The sequence below is a fragment of the Vicia villosa genome, linkage group LG4 (genome assembly GCF_029867415.1).
Source record: "Vicia villosa cultivar HV-30 ecotype Madison, WI linkage group LG4, Vvil1.0, whole genome shotgun sequence".
NCBI lineage: Eukaryota > Viridiplantae > Streptophyta > Magnoliopsida > Fabales > Fabaceae > Vicia > Vicia villosa.
The window spans coordinates 163260338-163268478 of record NC_081183.1 but is presented as its reverse complement, the minus strand read 5'-3'; positions in this window follow the sequence as shown (position 1 = coordinate 163268478).

The window sequence follows — 8141 nt, the reverse complement described above, 5'->3', positions numbered from 1 at the left end:
AAAAATAAATTGCACAGTTATTTTTATCCTGGTTCGTTGTTAACTAAACTACTCCAGTCCACCCCCGCAGAGATGATTTACCTCAACTGAGGATTTAATCCACTAATCGCACGGATTACAATGGTTTTCCACTTAGTCAGCAACTAAGTCTTCCAGAGTCTTCTGATCACACACTGATCACTCCAGGAACAACTGCTTAGATACCCTCTAAGACTTTCTAGAGTATTCTGATCCACACGATCACTCTAGTTACAACCTGCTTAGATAACTTCTAAGACTTCCTAGAGTATTCTGGTCCACACGATCACTCTAGTTCCTTACAACTTAATGTAATCAATTCTAAGAGTATTACAATTGCTTCTTAAAAGCTATAATCACAAACTGTGATATTTCTCTTAACGTTTAAGCTTAATCTCACTAATATATTACAACAGCAATGTAGTGAGCTTTGATGAAGATGAAGATTCTGAGCTTTTGGTTTAACAGCGTTTCAGCAAGTCTTTTTGAATAATCTTGTTCAGAGTTGTTAACATTGCTTCTCATCAGAACTTCATATTTATAGGCGTTGAGAAGATGACCGTTGAGTGCATTTAATGCTTTGCGTGTTCCGTACAGCATCGCATTTAATGTTATACGCTTTTGTCAACTACCTCGAGCCTTGTTCACGCTGTGTCTACTGACGTTGCCTTTAATAGCTTTTAACGTTCCTTTTGTCAGTCAGCGTAGCCTGCCACTTGTACTTCCTTCTGATCTGATGTTTGTGAATACAACGTTTGAATATCATCAGAGTCAAACAGCTTGGTGCATAGCATCTTCTGATCTTCTGACCTTGAAGTGCTTCTGTGCGTGATACCATCAGAACTTCAGTGCTTCTGATCTCATGTTCTTCTGATGCTTCCATAGACCCATGTTCTGATTCTGCTTCGACCATCTTCTGATGTCTTGCCAGACCATGTTCTGATGCTGCATGCTGAACCCTTTGAGACAAAGCTTCTGAGCGCTGAATTATGCATACTCTTTATATATTTCCTGAAAAGGAAATTGCATTGGATTAGAGTACCATATTATCTTAAGCAAAATTCATATTATTGTTATCATCAAAACTAAGATAATTGATCAGAACAAATCTTGTTCTAACAATCTCCCCCTTTTTGATGATGACAAAAACATATATAAATGATATGAATTTGCGATCAGAAAGAGCAGACGGCAAAAGACAAATTACACAGCTATAGCATAAGCATATGAATATGTCTCCCCATGAGATTAACAATCTCCCCCTGAGATAAATAATCTCCCCCTGAAATAAATACTCGAAGAACTTTAATAAAAGACTTCCCTGATTATTTCGGTAGAGACGATCACATAAGCTTCTGTCTTCAGAGAATTCATAGCTTCTGACTTCTGCTTCCATTGGACAGCTTCAGAACTAGAATTTCTTTAGATCCTTAGAACACTCACAGCTTCTGATTCCTGCTTCCATCTAGGACAGCTTCAGAACTTGAATTTCTTTTGATCTTCAGAACATTCACAGCTTCTGATTTCTGCTTCCATTTAGGACAGCTTCAGAACTAGAATTTCTTTAATCTTCAGAACATTTACAGCTTCTGATTTCTGCTTCCATTTAGGCTAGCTTCAGAACTTGAGTTTTCTGGATCTTTAGAACATTCACAGCTTCTGATTTCTGCTTCCCTCGGATAGCTTCAGAGCTTTGAATTTCTACCAACATCACTTCATGCTAGATTTGTATCAGAACATTGTTGAATGTACCAGAGCATCATCAGAGCATCTCTACATCCTGAAATGTTACAGAACAAAAACTAAACGACAAAAGTCAGCATGAACGAGTCAGAACATAAAATGTATATTAGAATACATGATATGTATCAGAGCCATATAGGCTAAAATAATGTATCAGAGCAAATAGAATTTTGTCAGAGTAAATAGACAAATATGGATCAAATTTTATTATCAGTGCTTCTGATTCATTCTTCTTTCTTGCTTCTGACTTCTGAAGCTTGACAGCACTCAGCTTGCTTCAGTTTCCATGAGCTTATTCTTTTTACAGAATAACACTTCTTATGGTTTTGCTTATTGTGTTTGCTTTGAAGATTCTCTTCACTTCTTTATACCTGCAAAACACTTAAACCATATAGAACTTGCAGTTCTTGTTAGTAAATGTGTGGGAGCTTTACCCAGCAACTGATAGATTAATCAAATCATTTATCATTTATCTTCTCCCCCTTTTTGTCATAACATCAAAAAGAATATTTCAAAAGATTTAGATGAATAAAACGACAAATAAAAACACTGGAATGTAAAAACAAAGAAACTTCTCATTGATAATCAAAAAGAAGGATTACAAACGAGGAATGCAGGAAAACAGATGCAACAAGGAAAGAAAACTACTCAGACCAAAAGACTAAGATCCTAGCCTACGCAAAATCCGCGCCAGAACATCATGAATCCCGTCAGTGCTTGTAGCTTGCCTTGCCATGAAGGAGCGAAACTCAGCATTGGCTACTTCTTGCGCGTCCAAACGAGAAGCCAGCATAGCTTGATTCTGATGAAGAGCTTCCAAGGTCTCCATCAGAGCTGAGGTTTCACCAGAAGAAGGGGCACCTGAATTTCTGCCAAGAGGGACAGCAATCACAACAGGGTGATCTTTTGGGAGATCGTCAGCTTGTGCATCTTCCATTTCCTCATCTGAGTCTGACTCAGAAGTAGCCTTAGCATATTCTGGTTCAGGCAGCTCAGAAGTTCCAACTTCCAACGCTTGAAGAATAGCTGCTAGGTTTGTTGGAGGAGTAGGACCAGCAACTTCAGCAGGATAGACCATTACTGGAAAAACCATGTGAGGTGCTTTTTCAGAAGGGTTCATTCTGAACAAGTTAAACAGCCACTGAAAATCTCCAGTCAGCACAGGGAACCATGGTTTCCACACCACGATGTCTCTGCAGAGATTTTCTTCTTCCAACTCATCTGCAGGTATCTTCTTCTCAAGAACACTTCTGTTCCTGATGAGATGGTGATAGCTGCTTTCACCAGCTTCCAACCGAAGACCACGAGTACCAGAAGCTTCAGACATGATCCTTCTCTGAGTGTCTGTAGCCCTAACCAGAAAATCCTGACGAAAGGTATCCCAAAGATTGCTTGTAGCATACTCATCCAGATGGTTAAGGTGAGCAGCACCCAGAATCTCCAACCAGCCATTTACATCAGAATGTAAAAGCTCCAGAAGTGATTGAGTGGTAGGGGTTGGAGGGTTGACAGTGAACCTGGAGTCGGGAAAAACAACACTATAGGGATTAGGTGTTCTGGTGGGAAAAGGGTGTGAGAGAGATGAAGAAATATCTGATGGATGGGTTGAAGGAGAGGAGATATCAGATGGTGAAGAAGGTGGTTCCGAGATAACGAATGAGGAGGAAGAGGTGGTGGAGGTCTGTGAAGAGGGAGGTGATTGAGGGGTACCGTCAAGGGGTTGATACACACGTCTAGAGTAATTTCCAGATATCTTAGCTTCAAAAGAGTTTACTTTGAGAGGGTCATAGGTGATCCTTACTCTTTTTGGTTTGGTTTCTGGTTCAGCAGTTGCCTTTCTCTTTTGTTTCCGATCATTATCTTGATTCCCAGAGCTTGACGATGGATTCATGATAAAGTTGCAGATATTGGAAACTGCTAGGGTTTATGATATGAATGCAAAGAGAGAGAACGAAAAAGAAACTGAATGCAAAGTGAGAGAAATATAAGAGGGAAAAGAACCGTTTGAAGAATATAAAAAGAAAACTGAAAGAGAGTAAATGATGAAAAGCATTTAATGTTACGTGACGTGAGGAGAGATAATAATGACAAAAGACGTGATTTGCACAGTTACCTAAGTAGACGTCCCCTCAACTGCACGCACGCTTGTCCAGGAATAGTGAACACGTGTTTACCATCTGGATAGCCAGTTACAGCTGTTTTGCTTTTAAAGAGATTCTGAATCAACTTAGACAATGAAACGTTAGTAATAACTGAATCACAATTTCTAATTGATTTCAATCAGAACTTCTTATAAGAGAAATTTCATTTCAGAAGATACTCATACATAAGAACTTCTCATCTTCTCATTCTGGGCTAGTTTCTGAAGACCCATTTTGTACCGATTATAATGAATCCATCTGGTCTAGGAACAAGATTCCAAACATCATTCCTTGTAAACTGATTCAGTTCTTCTTGCATAGCAATTATCCAGTCTGGATCTTCTAGAGCATGATCAACAGAAGTTGGCTCGATCAAAGATACAAGACCTAATTGACAGTCTGCATTGTTCTTAAGGAATGCTCTTGTTCTGATTGGATCATCCTTCTTTCCAAGAATGACATCTTCTGAATGACCAGAAATGAGTCTGGATGATCTTCTGACAGATGGTTCTTCAGAAATGCTTAGATTGTCCAGAGAAGCTGATACTTGATCTTCAGATTCTTTGCTTCTAAGAAGCTCTGCTTCTGATGCGTTGCTTCTTGGCTCAACAACTTCTGATATGTCAATATCACAATCTGCAAAATTATCAAACTGCTTTGGTTTTTCAGAACCCAGCTTATCATCAAACCTGATATTGATTGATTCTTCCACAATCAATGTTTCAGTATTGTATACTCTGTAGCCTTTTGAGCGTTCAGAATATCCAAGAAGGAAACATTTTTGTGCTTTGGAATCAAACTTACCAAGATGATCTTTAGTGTTCAGAATAAAGCATACACATCCAAAAGGATGGAAATATGAAATGTTGGGCTTTTTATTCTTCCACAATTCATAAGGAGTCTTATTTAGAATAGGTCTAATAGAGATTCTATTCTGAATATAGCATGCAGTGTTTATTGCTTCTGCCCAGAAATGCTTAGCCATATTGGTTTCATTGATCATGGTCCTGGCCATTTCTTGCAGAGTCCTATTCTTTCGTTCTACAACTCCATTTTGCTGTGGAGTTCTAGGACAAGAGAAATCATGGGCAATACCATTTTCTTTGAAGAATTCTTCAAAGGATCTGTTCTCAAATTCACCACCATGATCACTTCTGACCTTTATGATTTTACACTCTTTTTCAGATTGAGTCTGAATGCAGAAATCAAAGAACACTGAATGAGTCTCATCCTTGTGTTTCAAGAATTTTACCCACGTCCAGCGACTATAATCATCTACGATGACTAATCCATATTTCTTCCCTTTGACAGATGCTGTTTTGACTGGGCCAAACAGATCAATGTGCAGGAGTTCTAATGGCCTTGAGGTAGAAACAACATTCTTGGACTTGAATGCAGGTTTGGAGAACTTGCCCTTCTGACATGCTTCACAAAGAGCATCTGATTTGAATTTCAGATTAGGGAGTCCTCTGACAAGATCCAGTTTGTTAATCTGAGAAATCTTTCTCAAACTAGCATGACCTAATCTTCTGTGCCAGACCCACTGCTCTTCAGAAACAGACATAAGACAAGTCACCTTCTGACTCATAAGATCTTGTAGATTTGTCTTATAAATGTTATTCTTCCTCTTGCCTGTAAATAGGATTGAGCCATCCTTCTGATTTACAGCCTTGCAAGACTTTTGATTAAAGATTATATCATAACCATTGTCACTCAATTGACTGATAGATAAGAGGTTATGTGTTAATCCTTTTACAAGAAGTACATTAGAAATGGAAGGAGAGTTACCAGACTTTATAGTTCCAGAGCCAATTATCTTACCCTTCTGATCTCCTCCAAACTTGACTTCTCCTCCAGACTTAAGCACCAGGTCTTGGAACATAGACCTTCTTCCTGTCATGTGTCGTGAGCATCCAGAGTCCAGGTACCACGACATGTTGTGCTTTGTCCTTTTTGCAGCCAAGGATATCTGCAATAGGAATAATCTTATCCTTAGGTACCCACATTTTCTTGGGTCCTTTCTTGTTAGATTTTCTCAAGTTCTGATTGAACTTGGGTTTGACATTGTAAGCAATAGGAGGAACAGCGTGATAACTTTTAATGTGAGTTTCATGATATTTCCTAGGTTGTGTCACATGCTTTTTGGTGTGTGTTATGTGAAAACTTTGAGCATGTGAAGTGTGCCTAATATCATGGGAGTGGCCATACTTGAACTGATCATACAATGGCTTGTATGTGAATTTCATTTCATCAACAGGTTCAAGTTTGTATGGGGTTTCACCCTCAAAACCAATGCCAACTCTTTTGTTTCCAGACACAGCATATATCATAGAAGCTAGCTGACTTCTGCCAATACTTCTAGATAAGAACTTCCTGAAACTTAAATCATATTCTTTCAGAATATGGTTTAGACTAGGAGTGGATTTTTCTGAATCAGAAGGAGATTCAACATTATTGGATAATTTTAAAAGTTTTTCTTTCACTTCAGAATTCTCCAACTCAAGCTTCTTTGTTTCAAATTCAAATAGCTTTTTCAGCTCTTTGTATTTGAGACTAATCTGAGACTTGAATTCCAGAAGTTCAGTTAACCCGGAAACTAACTCATCTCTAGTAAGTTCAGAAAATACCTCTTCAGAATCTGATTCTGATGTAGATTCTGATCCGTCATCTTCTGTCGCCATCAGCGCACAGTTAGCCTGCTCATCTTCAGAGTCTGAATCATCTTCTGACTCATCCCAGGTTGCCATAAGACCTTTCTTCTTATGAAACTTCTTCTTGGAATTTTCCTTCTGAAGTTTTGGACATTCATTCTTGAAGTGTCCTGGCTCATTGCATTCATAGCACATGACCTTCTTCTTGTCAAATCTTCTGTCATCAGAAGATTCTCCACGTTCAAATTTCTTTGAACTTCTGACGCCTCTGAACTTCCTTTGCTTGTTCTTCCAGAGTTGATTTAGCCTTCTGGAGATCAAGGACAGTTCATTTTCTTCTTCAGATTCTGATTCTTCAGGATCTTCTTCTCTAGCCTGAAAAGCGTTAGTGCATTTTTTGATATTTGATTTTAATGCAATAGACTTACCTTTCTTTTGAGGCTCATTTGCGTCCAGCTCTATTTCATGGCTTCTCAAGGCACTGATAAGCTCTTCCAAAGAAACTTCATTCAGATTCTTTGCAATTTTGAATGCAGTTACCATTGGACCCCATCTTCTGGGTAAGCTTCTGATGATCTTCTTTACGTGATCAGCCTTGGTGTATCCCTTGTCAAGAACTCTCAATCCAGCAGTAAGAGTTTGAAATCTTGAAAACATCTTTTCAATGTCTTCATCATCCTCCATCTTGAAAGCTTCATACTTCTGGATTAAAGCGAGAGCTTTAGTCTCCTTGACTTGAGCATTTCCTTCATGAGTCATTTTCAAGGACTCATATATGTCATAGGCCGTTTCCCTGTTAGATATCTTCTCATACTCAGCATGAGAGATAGCATTCAGCAAAACAGTTCTGCATTTATGATGATTCCTAAAAAGCTTCTTCTGATCATCACTCTTTTCTTGCCTTGTCAGCTTTACACCACTGGCATTTACTGGATGTTTGTAACCATCCATCAGAAGATCCCATAGATCACCATCTAGACCCAGAAAGTAACTTTCCAGTTTATCTTTCCAGTATTCAAAGTTTTCACCATCAAATACCGGCGGTCTAGTATAACCATTGTTACCGTTGTGTTGCTCAGCAGAGCCAGATGTAGATGTAGATTTTGCAGTTTCATCAGCCATCTTTTACTGAAGCGTTTTTCTCTTCCTGAATCTTTTCTAAACACGGTTAAGTGCTTGCACCTTAGAACCGGCGCTCTGATACCAATTGAAGGATAGAAAAACACTTAGAAAGGGGGGGGGGTTTGAATAAGTGTAGCTTTAAAAACTTGACAGATAAAAATAAATTGCACAGTTATTTTTATCCTGGTTCGTTGTTAACTAAACTACTCCAGTCCACCCCCGCAGAGATGATTTACCTCAACTGAGGATTTAATCCACTAATCGCACGGATTACAATGGTTTTCCACTTAGTCAGCAACTAAGTCTTCCAGAGTCTTCTGATCACACACTGATCACTCCAGGAACAACTGCTTAGATACCCTCTAAGACTTTCTAGAGTATTCTGATCCACACGATCACTCTAGTTACAACCTGCTTAGATAACTTCTAAGACTTCCTAGAGTATTCTGATCCACACGATCACTCT